Here is a 16,245-nt window from a genome sequence, read left to right as displayed (position 1 = left end):
GTGCAATGATGCTTGGGTGTCCTTGTACATCAGTCACTGAAAGTAAGCATGCAGGTACAGCAGGCAGTGAAGAAAGCAAATGGCATGTTGGCCTTCATAGCGAAAGGATTTGAGTATATGAGCACGGAGGTCCTACTGCAGTTGTACAGGGCCCTGGTGAGAATGCACCTGGAGTATTGTGTGTAGTTTTGGTCTCCTAATTTGAGGAAGGACATTCTTGCTATTGAAGGAGTACAGCGTAGGTTCACAAGGTTAATTCCTGGGATGGCGGGACTGACATATGATGAAAGAATGGGTCGACTGGGCTTGTATTCACTGGAATTTAGGAGGATGAGAGGGGATCTTATAGAAACATATAAAATTCTTAAATGATTGACAGGCTAGAAGCAGAAAAAATATTCCCGATGTTGGGGTCCAGAACCAGGGGTCACAGATTAAGAATAAGGGGTAGGCCATTTAGGACTTAGATGAGAAAAACATTTTCACCCAGGGAGTTGTGAATCTGTGAAATTCTCTGCCACTGAAGGCAGTGGAGGCCAATTCACTGGATATTTTCAAGAGAGAGTTAGATTTAGCTGTTAGGGCTAAAGGATTCAAGGGAGATGGGGAGAAAGCCGGAACGGGGTACTGATTTTGGATGATCAGCCACGATCATATTGAATGGCGGTGCTGGCTCGAAGGGCCGAATGGCCTCCGCGTGCACCTATTTTCTATGTTTCTGAGTCTGTTGCACAGATGATATGGTCAGGGATCTGTGGATCGGAATTACTGGCATTCAGTAATGAGGCCATCAAATTGGCTGAGAAACCATTTACAAAAAGGTCACACTCAAGAAACCTGCTAGGCATTTTGATTAACATTTAAAATAAAGATTGGAACATGCACAAAATTCTGAAATATCATACTTTTTTAAAGATTACATTTATTCCCTTATTTTGAAGTATTCATGGCAAGAAATTACAATGGACATTAAATTGACTTTTAGGACCATATCGTTTGCCAAACAGTAATTATGATTCTTCATTCGATACAAAGTCACTTAGACCTTGTTTCTAAGCGTAAGATTTTCATTACATGTTATAGTGCAAGCACTAAAATCTGCCTGTATGTGCAATAATACAATTGATCTTAGTTTGATCGTGTAGAAGACTGTAAACTGTGGAGCATGTGTATAATTTTAGATTTAAATTTAGAGATACAGTGCAGAAACAGGCCCTTCGGCCCACCGGGTCCGCGCCGCCCAGCGATCCCCGCACATTAACACTATCCTACACTCATTAGGGACAATTTTTTTACATTTGCCCAGCCAATTAACCTACAAACCTACACGTCTTTGGAGTGTGGGAGGAAACCGAAGATCTCGGAGAAAACCCGCGCAGGTCACGGGGAGAACGTACAAAATCCGTACAGTACAGCACCCATAGTCAGGATCGAACCTGAGTCTCCGGCGCTGCATTCGCTGTAAGGCAGCAACTCTACCGTGCCGCCCGTATAATGAATCACTACCAGCGATATCAGTATTTCTGCCTTAAATCTTGCATGTGAAAATCCTAATGATGTTAGTTCAGTGGAATAAGGATGACATGGTGATGGTCTTGTCATTACTACTACCAAGGGTGAGTAATGAAAAGGATACTTACAGCCTAGAGAGATATTGATGGGATAACTAAATGGGCACAAGTTGGCAGGTTGAGTATAATGTGGGAAAATGTAGTATTATTTAAATGGAGAAAAGCTGCAGAAAGCTGTATCAGGGGAAAGGTTCTTGTGCATGAAACGGAGAAAATCATCACAGAATTCAGCAGTTTAAAGGCACAATAAATTGTTCCTCTTAATTATAGGGGTTGTAGTCTAAAAGTAGAGAAGTATTATTGATATGTACTTGGCACTCTGACCAATTTTAGTCTCCTTTTTCATGGAAAGATGGTATTTCATTGGATTTGGTTCCGAGAAGGTGCAGTAAGATTTTGTGAGGTATTAAGTGATTGTTCTACAAGGAAAATTTACACAGGTTACTCAGTGGAATTTACTCAGTGGAATTTAGGGGGGGGTGATCTTATTGAAACATATGCGATTCATAGAAAGACAGCAGCATACATTTTAGGAGGACGTTTCATCTCATGGGAGAGTCATGGTATCAGGATGAGAATAAGAGGGCTATCAGGATAAGGGTGCGCTCATTTAAGGCCAAGGTGAGAAAGCGTTTCTTCTCTCTGAGGATTGAATGCCTTTGGAACTCCCTGTCACAGAGTTGGGGTAGGGTATTTGGCGGTGTTGTTGCGTATATGTATGGCTGAGATAAACGTATATTGGATAAGGAAGAGTCATGGCTTATAAGCAGAGCGCAGTGAAGTGGACTTGGGCCATGACTAGGTTTCAGTGGCTGAAAATAAATATATATTTTTCCTTTTTCATGGTCTTGAAAGGAAACAAAGACAAAAGGCAGTTGTGGATTAGGGTGTTGGGATGCAAGAGAGAGATCTTTGTGGAAAAGGGTACGGGATAAGTATGTACAACAGAGCTTGGCCTCCAATTATCTGAGAACATTTCATGTTTCAGGAACAGGTTCTTACTCCAAGTCTGTCTGATAGCTTGTGTGTAAAAGACACAAGCTGTGATAGAAGAATTCATTAATACGCATCTTGCACTTCTCAGAAACGGAGTGGAAGCAAGTCATCCTAAAATCTGAGTAAAACACAAAGTACTGGAGAAACTCAGCAGCATCTGTGGAAGGAACGGATAGGTGACGTTTTGGGTTGGGACTATTTTTGCTCAAGATTCCAGCATTGCAGTTTCTTGAGTCCCTGAATTCTGAGTGATTGTTTATGAAGATGGGACCACCAAATAATGGGACCACCAGATCTGTCTCTGAGGCACAGTAGCGTAGGGTGAAATCAAACAGGGCTATAATGATAGGAAAACACTCTGTAGTTAGGAGGGCTGAAAGGTGATTCCGTGGCCTCAAATGGGACACCAGAATGGTGCATTGCCTCTCTGGTGCCAGGGATGTCTCGGAGTGACGACAGAGAATCTTCAAGAGAGGGTGAGCAGCTTGAGGTTGTTGTGCACATTGGTACCAATGACAAAACTAGGAAAAGGGATGAAATCCTGCAGGGTGAATATAGGGAGGTAGGAAAAAAGGTTAATAGGCAATACCTGAAGGGTGGTAATCTCAGGACTACTCCAGTACCCCATGCGAGTGAGGGCATGAATAGAAGGACGGGCCAGATGAATATGTGGCAGGGGTTCATGTTTTTCGATAATTGGGTTCTCTTCTGTGGCAGAGAAGACCTCTACAAGAACTGGTATCACAAAATGCTGGAGTAACTCAGCAGGTCAGGCAGCATCTTGGAGAAAAGGAATGGGTGACGTTTCGGGTCGAGACCCTTCTTCAGACTGATGTCAGGGGGGCGGGACAAAGAAAGGATATAGGTGGAGACAGGAAGACAGTGGGAGAACTGGGAAGGGGGAGGGGAAGAGAGGGACAGAGGAACTATCTAAACTTAGGGAAGTCAATGTTCATACTGCTGGGCTCTAAGCTGCCCAAGCGAAATATGAGGTGCTGTTCCTGCAATTTCCGGTGGGCCTCACTATGACCCTCGAGGAGGCCCATGACAGAAAGGTCAGACTGGGAGTGCGAGGGGGAGTTGAAGTGCTCAGCCACTGGGAGATCAGGTTGGTTAAGGCGGACTGAGCGAAGGTGTTGAGCAAAATGATCACCGAGCCTGCGTTTGGTCTTGCCAATGTAGAGAAATTGACATCTGGAACAGCGGATACAATAGATGAGGTTGGAGGAGGTGCAGGTAAACCTCTGCCTCACCTGGAAAGACTGTTTGGGTCCTTGGATGGAGTCGAGGGGGGAAGGTAAAGGGACAAGTGTTGCATCTCCTGCGGTTGCAGGGGAAAGTGCCTGGGGAGGGGGTGGTTTGGGTGGGAAGGGACGAGTGGACCAGGGAGTTACGAAGGGAACGGTCTCTGCGGAACGCAGAAAGGGGAGGAGATGGGAAGATGTAGCCAGTACTGGGATCCCGTTGGAGGTGACGGAAATATTGGAGGATAATTTGTTGGATATGCTGGCTGATGGGGTGGAAGGTGAGGACAAGGGGGATTCTGTCCTTGTTATGAATGGGGTAGGGGGAGCAAGAGCGGAGCTGTGGGTTATAGGTGCCCTAGTGAGAGCCTCATCTATAATGGAAGAGGGGGAGCCCCATTTCCTAAAGAATGAGGACATCTCTGATGCCCTAGTGTGAAACACCTCATCCTGGGCGCAGATGCGGCGTAGACGGAGGAATTGGGAGTAGGGGATAGACTTTTTGCAGGAGACAGGGTGGGAAGAAGTGTAGTCCAGATAGCTGTGGGAGTCGGTGGGTTTATAGTGGATGTCAGTCACTAGTCTGACTCCTGTGATGGAGATGGTGAGGTCCAGAAACGGTAGGGAGATGTCAGAGATGGTCCAAGTATATTTCAGAGCAGGATGGAAATTAGTGGTGAAATGTATGAAGTCAGTGAGTTCTGCATGGGTGCAAGAGGTAGCCAATGCAGTCATCAATGTAGCAGAAGTACACTTCGGGCATAGGGCCGGTGTACGTCCGGAACAGGGATTGTTTGACATACCCGACAGAGGCAGGCATAGCTAGGGCCCATGCGAGTGCCCATGACTACGCCTCAGGTTTGGAGGAAGTGGGAGGAGTCAAAGGATAAGTTGTTAAGGGTAAGAACCAGCTCTGCTAGGTGGAGGAGTGTTAGTAGATGGAGATTGGCTGGTTCTACGGCCGAGGAAGAAACGGAGGGCTTCAAGACCATTCTTGTGGGGATGGAGGTGTAGAGTGACTGGACATCTATGGTAAAGATGAGGGAGTGGGGGCCTGGAAACCTGAAGTTATTGAGGAGAGGGAGAGCAAGTGAGGTGTCTTGGACATAGGTGGGGAGGGATTTGTTACCAGGGGGATAGGATGGAGTCGAGATAGGTGGAAATTAGTTCGGTGGGACATGAACAGGCAGAAACAATGGATCTGCCAGGACAGTTCTGTTCATGGATTTTAGGGAGAAGGTAAAATCGGGCAGGGCTGGGCTGGGGAACGATAAGGTTGGAGGCATTAGAGAGCAGAGCACTGGAATTGGTGAGATCAGTGATAACCTCCTACTTATCCTTTGACCATGACCCCACCAAAGAGCACCAGACCTTAATCATCAACACTGAGTCTTCCTCTACAAGAGCTGGAGTGTGTGCGTGTGTGTTTTGGGGGGGGGGGGGGGAGATTTGTTAGTGTAACTTGGAAGCATATAAATTTGATTGGTAGCGAGGAGGATCCCAGAGCAGATGGAAGGTAGATGAGTGGTTGGGGTAAAGAGAAAGGAATGATCAGTGGCCTAAACTAATAATTTCAATGCTCAAGGCTAAACAGGAAAGGTGGGTGAATTCAGGAGGTGTATTGGCTTGGGGGATTAGTATATTATTGCCATGACAGAAACATGACTAAGGGGAGGGCAGGACTGGCAGCTCAATACTCCAGCGTATAGATGCTAAGGGTGACATAGAGAGCAGGTAAGAGAGGAGGGGGTGTGTGTTTTAGCAAGGAGGTACAGTGCTCTGAGAATATATTCTTGAAGGATTGTCTAGTGAGGATACATGGGTACAACTTAGAACTATGAAGGGAATATGAAAATGATTATATTGATGGGACTGTATTACAGGCTTCCCAAGAGTCGGTGTAAGTTAGAGAAGCAGATGTGTACGGAGATCGCAGATAGTTGTAGAAATAATGGGTAGTGTTTGCAGGAACTCGGATGTTAAAGAAGGCATTTAGCATGCTTGCCTTCATTGGAAAGCATTTTGAGTACAAAAGTTGGGACATGTGTCAGCTGTACATGTCAAAGGTGAGACCACACTTTGAGTACTGTGTGCAGTTCAGGTCACCCGACTCTAGGAAAGATGTCATTAAATGAACAGGGTGCTTAGGAGATCTACCAGAATGTAACCTGGGCTTGCGGGCTTGAATTATAGGGAGTGGTTCGATAGGCTGGGACACCTTTCTTTGGTGTGTAGAAGCTTCTCCTCAAACCTTAATGAGGTGTACAAGATCACGAGGGACATGGATGAAGTGAACACTGTCAGACCTTTTCCCCCCAAGGTCAAGGATTCTAAAACTAGAGGGCATTGGCTTAGGGTTGGAGGGTAAATATTTCAGAGGGAGCTCAGAAGAACCTTTTTTTCACAATGGGTAGTTGGTGCCTGGAATGAGCTGCCCGAGAAGCTATCGGAGCAGATATATGGATAGGAATGGCTAAGAAGGCTTCATCCCAAATGCTGGACTAGCCCAGAATGCCAATTTAGTCAGAATAGATAAAAGGGGCTGAAGGGCCTGAAGGTTCTATGACTATGACTTAATTTTACTTAAAATACTTAAGTTTATTTTGTGGTGGCAATTAAGATTCACGTGACTGGTTGCAAGCTAATGAATATAAAATTTAGCTCCAAAATTAATGCATAGAGGAAGGAAGTCCTTCAGAATTTAATTTCAAATAAAGATACTGCATTTTGAGCTTGTTAATATATATGATAGTATATATTTAAAAAAATGTTGGAACAGAACAAATAACCTGATTGTGCATGGAGGCACTGATATTTAATTTGGTTTAGATGCACAGCATGGAAACAAGTCCTTCGGCCCACCAAGTCCATGCCAACCATTAATCACCCATTCACAGTAGTTCCATGTTGTGGCACATTTGCATCCGCTCCCAACACACCAGGGGGCAAATTACAGAGGCCAATTTACCCAGACATCTTGGGATGTGGGAGGAAACCAGAGCACCCAAAGGCAACCCACACAGTCACGGGGAGAACGTGCAAACTCCACACCCAAGGTCAGGATCGAACCAGGATCTCTGGCACAGTGAGGCAGCAGTTTTACCAGCTGCATCACTGTGCCATCCAAATGTCTCATATGTGCTTTACATATGTCCCATATGTGTCCTATTAAATCTAAAATGCAAGTAAGTTCTCTAAGAATCCCCTCCAACAACTTACCCAGTAGCAATGGTTAATAATCTATAACCTTGTTGAGTTTTGCATGATTCCAGCCGCATTTTCTTACATTTCATGTCACAGATACCAATTTGCTATGTCATGCTGTGCATTCTATTCCCCGTTTAAATAAGTGACTGGTCTCTGCAGCCTTCTTCTGAAAAAGCACCAATGCGATACCTCACTGCTGTTCAAAGATAATAGAGCAGAGCAAGATAGACCACTCGACCCTACAAACTGTAGTATGTCATGGTGCCATTTTAGTAGGCAGAAACTTGCAGAAACATTTAAAAAGAAAAATAACAAAAATCTGTGAATTGATAGATGAGATATATTCTGCATTTTTATGGTATCATCAAACATACTGTTCCCCCAAAACACTGATTACACTGCGAGAGGCATAGCGAACGGCGGGTTTTGCTTACTAAAATGGCGGATGTTACGCTCCTTTGAGTACTACACTTCAATATAGGCCATTTCAACGGAGTGATTCATCTTGCTCCTCTAGTATCTTTGCTGCTGTTACCGAGAGTAGCATTACTTTCTTCATGAATAAGAGGTAACTCTATACTTTGCAGATTCTAGATTTTGATTAGGCCATGAAGACTTTGATCAGTTTCAACAAGGGGATACATTTGTTATGTTAGTCCCATAATAACCGTATTAGATGAGTCTATCATCTGTTTTAAATATATGACTATGAATTGTCAAACCAGTGCTGCAACAAATGGCTTTTCAATGGTCTTTGTGTATGCAAGGTTGATGTCTGAAATAATCTCTCAATGCTCCTATTTCTTTTACCTGCAGTCATAGTGCAATAATAACTGCCCCCACATTTATTTGAGCAAACCTCTCGATTCTTCCTCTGATTGCAGCATCAAGTTCAAAAATGTTCTCATTCGGCGATACCAGACCCCCATCTCTAATACTCCAAAAATCTCTGACCACAGCCATGTGGCCAAATTTCCAGAAATGTGTTCAGTTCCAAAATTCCTAAATACCATCCAGGCAGTATGATTTAACAGACCATGAGCAGAAACCTGGAAAGGTTACTGCACAGAAGCAGGATATTAGGCCAGTTGAGTCTTTACTGGCACATGGGACACCAAAGTAGCTCATTCCATTTCAGAGTCCTACTCCACAGCTCAGAGAATTTATTTCCTTTCGGATAGCCCCCTGGATTGAAAGTGTATTTTCTGCACCACTGACATTCCACTGATAAAATAATTCATAATCATTAATTCTTTAAATGCAAGCCAATTGCTGACAAGTGAATACATTAACAGGCATATATATTTATGCAGTACTATCTTGACTGAAGTAATTAAAAACAAAAATTGCTGGAAATACACAAGGATGGGCAAGTAGATAAGGCACACTAACATTTTGGATTTGTGAAGAAAGTTAAGATTCTCACTTTTATAGTTGCTGACAGGCCTGTTGTGTACTAATATTGTATGTTTTCATTTATAATTACAAGAATTGTATTTTGGTCATTTAAATTCCTAGGTTGTGAGTTGTATTAAATGTGCATAAAATCCATGCGTTAAAAAGGCCATGTGCAGGAAGACAGATGAAATTGTTTAAACTCAATTGATTACTTCATTTCTTATAAAGATAAGAATATACTGAATCCCACATTCTTGGCATTCATTGCGAACTTCCAGAGTACAGAAATGAGGAATGGCAGGAATTGGGTGCGCAAGTCCCATTTCAGTGACATTTCTCTCAGTCTTGGGTACTGGAGACAGTTGGTGATTTAAACTATCAACAAAGATACATTATTCATGAATTGACTTTACTAAATCAGCAATTATCATTGAAGATGCTCTCTTTAAAATCATTTTCTACAGCTTGCATTACCAAAGCCTTTTGTAGCACCAAACAGTCATTTAGTCGTATGAAGCAATTCTTAAAAGGAAACACAATTTTTAAAAAACCATTTGTCTTTGGTCAATTGTTTGCTCAGACGCGTGGTGCATACTTTTAATAATGAAAGACTAAAGAAAAATAATCCATATAACTGTTTGATCTACTTTGGCACAAAGAGTTGAGATAGACTGTTCACTACAATCTGGTTGTAGTTGGTTGAGGTTCTTCTGAAGCCTTTTGTTCAGCCACAGAGTTCTTGTTCTGCAGAATTAGTGGTGTGTCCCTTGGTATCTTCATACCTGCTTCAGTCAGACCTCCTTAGTGGTTTTCTGAGATTCGCTTGCATGCTCTGTCATGACCTTGAGTGATCAGGGTGTGGCGTTTGTTGTCGAATTGTAGACTTCATCTCGAGAGTGGCAAGTGTTTGGAAATCTTGCCATGGCAGAATAATCACAACGTGAGATGTTTTGGTGCATGTTTTGGTTAAGGCTCGGTGCTGGGGCTGCAACTATGTACAATATATTTTAATGATTTGGATGATGGAATTAGAAGTAACACTAGCAAGTTTGCAGATGACACAAAGCTGGATGGCAGTGTGAACTGTGAAGAGGATATTAGGAGGTTGCAGGGTGACTTGGACAGGTTGAGTGAATGGGCAGATGCATGGCAGATGTAGTATAATGTAGATAAATGTGAGGTTATCCACTTTGGTGGCAAAAACAAAGAGGCAGATTATTATCTCAATGGTGTCAGATTAGGTAAAGAGGAAGTGCAACGAGACCTGGGTGTCCTTGTAAACCAGTCACTGAAAGTAAGCGTGCAGGTGCAGCAGGCAGTGAAGAAAGCTAATGGCATGTTGGCCTTCATAACGAGAGGATTTGAGTATAGGAGCAAAGAAGTCCTCCTGCAGTTGTATAGGGCCCTGGTGAGACCACATCTGGAGTATTGTGTGTCGTTTTAGTCTCCTAATTTGAGGAAGGATGTCCTTGCTATTGAGGCAGTGCAGCGTAGGTTCACGAGGTTAATCCCTGGGATGTCGGGACTGCCATATGAGGAAAGATTGGAAAGACTGGGCTTGTATTCACTGGAGTTTAGAAGGATGAGATAGATCTTATAGAGACGTAGACAATAGGTGCAGGAGTAGGCCATTTGGCCCTTCGAGCCAGCACCGCCATTCACCGTGATTATGGCTGATCATGCACAATCAGTACCCCTTTCCTGCCTTCTCCCCATATCCCTTGACTCCGCTATCATTAAGAGCTCTATCTAACTCTCTCTTGAAAGCATCCAGAGAATTGGCCTCCACTGCCTTCTGAGGCAGAGAATTCCACAGATTTACAACTTTCTGACTGAAAAAGTTCTTCCTCATCTCTGTTCTAAATGGCCTACCCCTTATTCTTAAACTGTGACCCCTGGTTCGGGACTCCCCCAACATTGGGAACATGTTTCTTACCTCTAGCATGTCCAATCCCTTAATGATCTTATATGTTTCAATACGATCCCCTCTCATTCTTCTAAATTCCAGAGTATACAAGGCCAGTTGCTCCAACATATATGACAGTCCCGCCATTCCGGGAATTAACCTTGTGAACCTATGCTGCACTCTTTCAATAGCACAAATGTCCTTCCTCAAGTTTGGAGACCAAAACTGCACACAATACTCCAAGTGTGGTCTCAATAGGACCCTGTACAACTGCAGAAGGACCTCTTTGCTCCTATACTCAACTCCCCTTGTCATGAAGGCCATTCCATTCATTGGCTTTCTTCACTGCCTGCTGTATCTTATTATAAAAGGACTGGACAAGCTAGATGCAGGAAAATCGTTCCCAATGTTGAACCAGGGGCCACAGTCTAAGAATAAAGGGGAGGACATTTAAAACTGAGGTGAGAAGAAACTTTTTCACCCAGGGAATTGTGAATTTGTGGATTTCTCTGCCACAGAAGGCAGTGGAGGCCAATTCACTGGATGAATTTAAAAGAGAGATAGAGCTCTTGGAGCTAACGGAATCAAGGGATATGGGGAGAAGGCAGGGACAGGTTACTGATTATGGATGATCAGCCATGATCACAATGAATGGCGGTGCTGGCTCGAGGGGCCAAATGGCCTCCTCCTTCACCTATTTTCTATGTTTCTAAGTATACTCTCCTGGAATTTCTCTTTAAATCTTATGAGAAATATTCATGAAATAATATTTCAGGAATGGAAAATATTTCAGTAGAACGTGTTCTCGGGAACCTGAGGTTACGTGAACTGAATAGCAGGATAAGTCAATTGCATATTTTAAGCTATTGCTGAATGTTAAGACCAGAAGAACTTTGTGTCCCAGCTAGTGCTAACTTTAACGAGTGAACAAGATAAAGTAAACTCAGAAGTCTGGTTTATCTAATTTAGATAAAATGAGAAAAGTGCCACCATGGAACAAGTGACTTGAAAATGTTGTTTGCAGCATTTTCACATGTATCAGCTCGCAGGAAGAGCCACTAAGTTCATCCAAGATCCAACTCTTTCCACATAAATCTGTCTTTTTATGCATACTGATCCAATACATTTAAAAACCCATGTCCTCAACTGGCTGTTTGTTTTACATGCTGCTGAAGCCACAGCCTAAAATGAAAGGTTTTCTTCATATCACATTAATGACAAGACGTTGGTGCAAAACACAAGTCCGTGGTGGTGCAAGAAGTGGACTGTTGTGTTCCATTGCTTAGGTAGGGTTAAGATTGTGCAGGTTGGCTGCAGAACCTGATGTTGTAGGCAAGTAGCTGCTCCTAAATCTGGTGGTGTGGGACTTCAGGCTTCTGCTTGAGGTTCAACTGCCTGATGGCAGTCGTGAAAAGAGGGCATGAAGGATATCCTTGAAAATAGATGCCGGTTTCTTGAGACAGTGTCTCCTGTGGATGCTTTGAAGGTTGGGAGGGCTGTGCCTGGGATGGATTGAGCTGAGTCCACCCTAATGCCCTCTGGTCAAAGGTACTGCAGCATACGGAGCAGAACAGCCAGCTTCTGCAATAGCTTCTTCCCCCGAGCCATCAGACTCTTGAATTCACAATGATCCGCCGCCATTATTTTATGTGCGAGTTATTTATTTATTTTTCTCTAATCAATTTTTATTATTTGGTGTTACATTGAAGCCAGTTGCAACGGAATTTCACCCAAATAGGCACTCGTCTGTATAGTTTTGAATGACAATAAAGTTATATTCATTCAGTCAGTTATATTCATTCACTCTCGGCAGCCTCCTGCTTTCCTATGGATTGCCGTACCATGCCATGGTGTAGGATATTTTATATGGTACAGGCATGGTTTCCATCTGATGACATCTATATGCTGGTAAAGGACAGATCATCTAAGATGTCAATGCTGAGGAATTCGAAGCAGCTAACACTCTTCACCACTGACCCAACAAAGAAAAGTGGCACGTGGTCTCCTGGCTTCCCCTTTCTGAAGTTAACGATTAGTTCCCTAGTTTGTCGACATTGTGAGGTCGTTATTGTGGCACCACTCTACCTGGTGTTCTGCCTCTCTCCTATAAGCTGACTCATCACCATGTGATATCCAGCCAACACGGTGGTGACGTCAGCAAATTTGTAGATAGCATTGGAGCCGTGCTTAGTCATGGGTGTAAAGACAATAGAGCAGTTGGCTAAGCATATTTCCTTGAGGGACAGCTGTGTTGATGGTCGCTGGGGTGGAGTAGTTACTGAACCCCACTGGTTGAGATTTGGACTGGAGGAAGGTAACCTGTGGCATTCCCCAGAGATTGATGGAGGAAACACCTAACTCACACATTCAGTGATGTGGATAAGGTGTGGAACACCTTACTCGCACATTCAGATAGTTCCTCTCTCCCTCTCTTCCCCTCCCCCTTCCCAGTTCTCCCTCTATCTTCCTGTCTCCACCTATATCCTTCCTTTGTCCCGCCCCCCCGACATCAGTCTGGAGAAGGGTCTCGACCCGAAACGTCACCCATTCCTTCTCTCCTGAGATGCTGCCTGACCTGCTGAGTTACTCCAGCATTTTGTGAAATAAATACCTTCGATTTGTACCAGCATCTGCAGTTATTTTCTTACACATTCAGTGATGTGGATATGTGTCTCTGGGGCCATTTCAAAATCTGCAAATGATACAAACATTTTCGGAGAAGAATGGGAAGAACAATGGTGATTTATACAAGCTGGCCATATTGGTGAAATTTAACTCGTACAATGTGTAAAGTGATAGATTGGCAGTTCGGAAGGATAAAGAAAAGCATAATTAAAGGATTTAGTTCTAACAAGAGTGCTGGAAGAGACAGATTTGGCTTGTTTCAGTGCATAAATCTTTGAACATGATATAGCAGATGGATGAGCAGTTAAAAAAGAATAAGGAGCCTCAGCAAAAGAGACAAAGAGCAGCTGATTGCATTGGTTGAAAGGCGGAGAAGAAGGATACAGCAGGAGGGTGATTAATAAAGAACCTAAATGTGATATGAAGAAAATCTTTCCTTTTACACAGTGGCTGCAGCAACATGTAGAATAAACAGCCTGGATCGGGCAGTTGAGGACAATTGAAGTATGGGTTTTTAATCGAATGAAGAAGACTGAGGTTTATGTGGAAAGGGTGGAATCTAGGATGAACTTTGTTGCTCTGTCTGCGAGCTAATACACCTGAGAGGGCATTCGTGATTCCGTCCGTATCATTGTGCTTTTAAGGCTCCAGCCAAAACCAATGGCTGCTAATTCTAATGTGCTAATCGGAATCTGATGATGATCCTCAGTGGGGAAAAACCACAGGCAATTCCTTCTGGAGGCTGACCACATGATGATGTTTAAGCTGGTGGAAATTTGTTGCAAAACGTGATTGGTGTAATTTACAGTGTGCTGCTCAGGATGAATCTTTTGATTGTGTGCATAATGAACATGTGCCTCGAGACACAGCTACTAAAATCAGTCCTGCACAATATAAGTTTGATATTGCTGCTGTCATATTCATCCCTGCACATAAAACAAAGAAACAAGGCAGGCCACCAGGGGAAAAAAAAACTGGCCTTAAACGAAGCAAGCAGCTCCACAAATGCGAAACCTCAGGACATTGAGGCTTTTATTTATGTGAAACGTTTCCTTTTTGGGGGGCTGTGACTTAATCAGGGCTTTATTTAAGGGTTCACCTTTCCCATTATGATCAGAAAGCCATTGCAGGAGAACTGGGGCCGCCATTACTGTGCCAATGCTCCTCATCCTTCTACAGCATTCACACCAGGCTGTTGAGTGGCAGACAACAGTTGTTGGAGATCAGCACCTCTACTTTAGGCAAACCCGGGATTTCATAAGGTAATAAATGACAGGAGCAGAATTAGGCCATTCAGCCCATCAAGTCTACTCCACCATTCTATTATGGCTGATCTATCTCTCCCTCCTAACCCCATTCTCCTGCCTTCTCTCCAGAACCTCTGACACCCGTACTAATCAAGAATCTATCTATCTCTGCCTTAACAATATCCTCTGACTTGGCTTCCACAGATTCACCACCCTCTGACTAAAGAAATTCCTCCTCATCTCCTTCCTAAAAGAACGTCCTTTAATTCTGAGGCTATAACCTCCAGTCCTAGACTCTCCTACTAGTGGAAACATCCTCTCCACATCCACTCTAAACAAGCCTTTCACTATTCTATATGTTTCAACGAGGTCCCCTCCTCATTCTTCTAAACTTCAGTGAGTACAAGCCCAGTGCCTTCAAAGGCTCATCATATGTTAACTACTCATTCCTGGGATAATTCTTGTAAACCTCCTCTGGACCCTCTCCAGAGCCAGCACATCCTTCCTCAGATGACCAAAATTGCTCACAATATTCCAAATGCGGCCTGACCAGCGCCTTATAGAGCAGAGACTTAGCATTACATCCTTGTTTTTGAACACTTTTGGAATAAATGAAAGCATTGCATTTGCTTTCTTTACCACTGATTTGACTTGCAGATGAACTTTTTGGGAATCCTGCACCAGCACTCCCAAGTCTCTTTCACTTCTGATTTCTGGGTTCTCTCCCCATTTAGAAAATAATCTATGCCTTTATTCCTACTACCAAAATGCATGACTCCACATTTTGCTACATTATATTCCATCTGCCACTTCTCTGCCCACTCTCTCAACCTATCCAAGTCTTCCGCAGAGTCCCTGCTTTCTCTACACTACCTGCCCCTCGACCTATTTTCGTATCATCCACAAACTTGGCCACAAAGCCTTCGATCCCCTCATCCAAATCATTTATGTAAAACATAAAGAGCAGCGGCCCCAGCGCCGAGCCCTACAGAACTCCACTAGTCACTGGAGCCAACCAGAAAAAGACCACTTTATTGCCACTTTTTGCCTTCTGCTATCCAGCCAACCTGCCATCCCAGATATGTGCCTGTGAATTTACATGTTAATGTGTGGTTCCATGGAAATATCCACCAATTGAGGCAGTTGCATGCAATTAGCTTTGCGCCAAATATATAATTGAAAATATTGCTCCAATGACATCTGTAAAAACTGGCACCAGTTTCCAACCCAGAGCCATTTTGCACTTATTTTCACACACAGATGAGTTTCTACTTCATTATATTTTTGTCTCGGCAATTTTTCTTGGCAGATTCATCCCAATAGATAATTGAAGATTTTATTTTACTGATGTCTATCGGGAGAGCTTTCTGTGGATTTTCTCTCGGTTGCAAGGGATGAGTGAAAAATATGGAATTTACCCATGATATTACAACTTAAATTCTCTTTGCATCCATATCCCCTGAATTACAAGAAAAATTAGCCTTTCAAACACGCATGGCAGATTTTTAAAATGCTGTTTGAAACTCATATTTCTGAGTACATTCTCTAAGTAAATCAGTTATTTGATTCAATTCAGTGGATCATTGATTCCTGATTCTTTACATTTGAGTTAAGGCAATGAATGCCCGCAGGGTTATCCAACATTTGAGAATTATCATAAACCAGGGGAGATTATATTCTTGTATGTTACTTGTGCAGGTGATTAGGAATGAAAACCATGACTAATTATCTCCTCCAACTAGAGGAGCCATGATTAATTCTAGTGCCTTAGTATCTCCATACTACGCCATAGTATTTCTTGCCTGCTTCAGGTGTTGGATTAGAAGGGGGGTGCTGGTGACCTCTGTCAAAGAAGAATGCTCGCTGAGCCCAGATACATGAAGTTTACCATCAGCAACATACCACAGCAGGAATCAAGGCATTCAGAGGAGAAAGAGGTTGAAGTCGAAAAAGAGCATGTTGAAAGAAGTAAGCACAGACATTATTGATGCACACACCTCTTTGTAATTGATTGACGAGATATTCAAGAAGCTGAAAGAAAATGAAGTCAC

The 16,245-nt window shown here is 43.2% G+C and overlaps 1 protein-coding gene across 3 annotated transcripts in view; it reads left to right on the top strand.

Moving 5' to 3' along the window:
* Positions 1 to 16,245, top strand: part of ccdc85a (coiled-coil domain containing 85A) — a 395,213-nt gene that overhangs the window by 101,801 nt on the left and 277,167 nt on the right. The gene's annotated exons all lie outside the window — the stretch shown is intronic.

Source organism: Rhinoraja longicauda, chromosome 9, assembly GCF_053455715.1.
Source record: "Rhinoraja longicauda isolate Sanriku21f chromosome 9, sRhiLon1.1, whole genome shotgun sequence".
NCBI lineage: Eukaryota > Metazoa > Chordata > Chondrichthyes > Rajiformes > Arhynchobatidae > Rhinoraja > Rhinoraja longicauda.
Note: the sequence above shows the minus strand (reverse complement) of the source record. Positions and strands in the feature narration are given on the sequence as shown.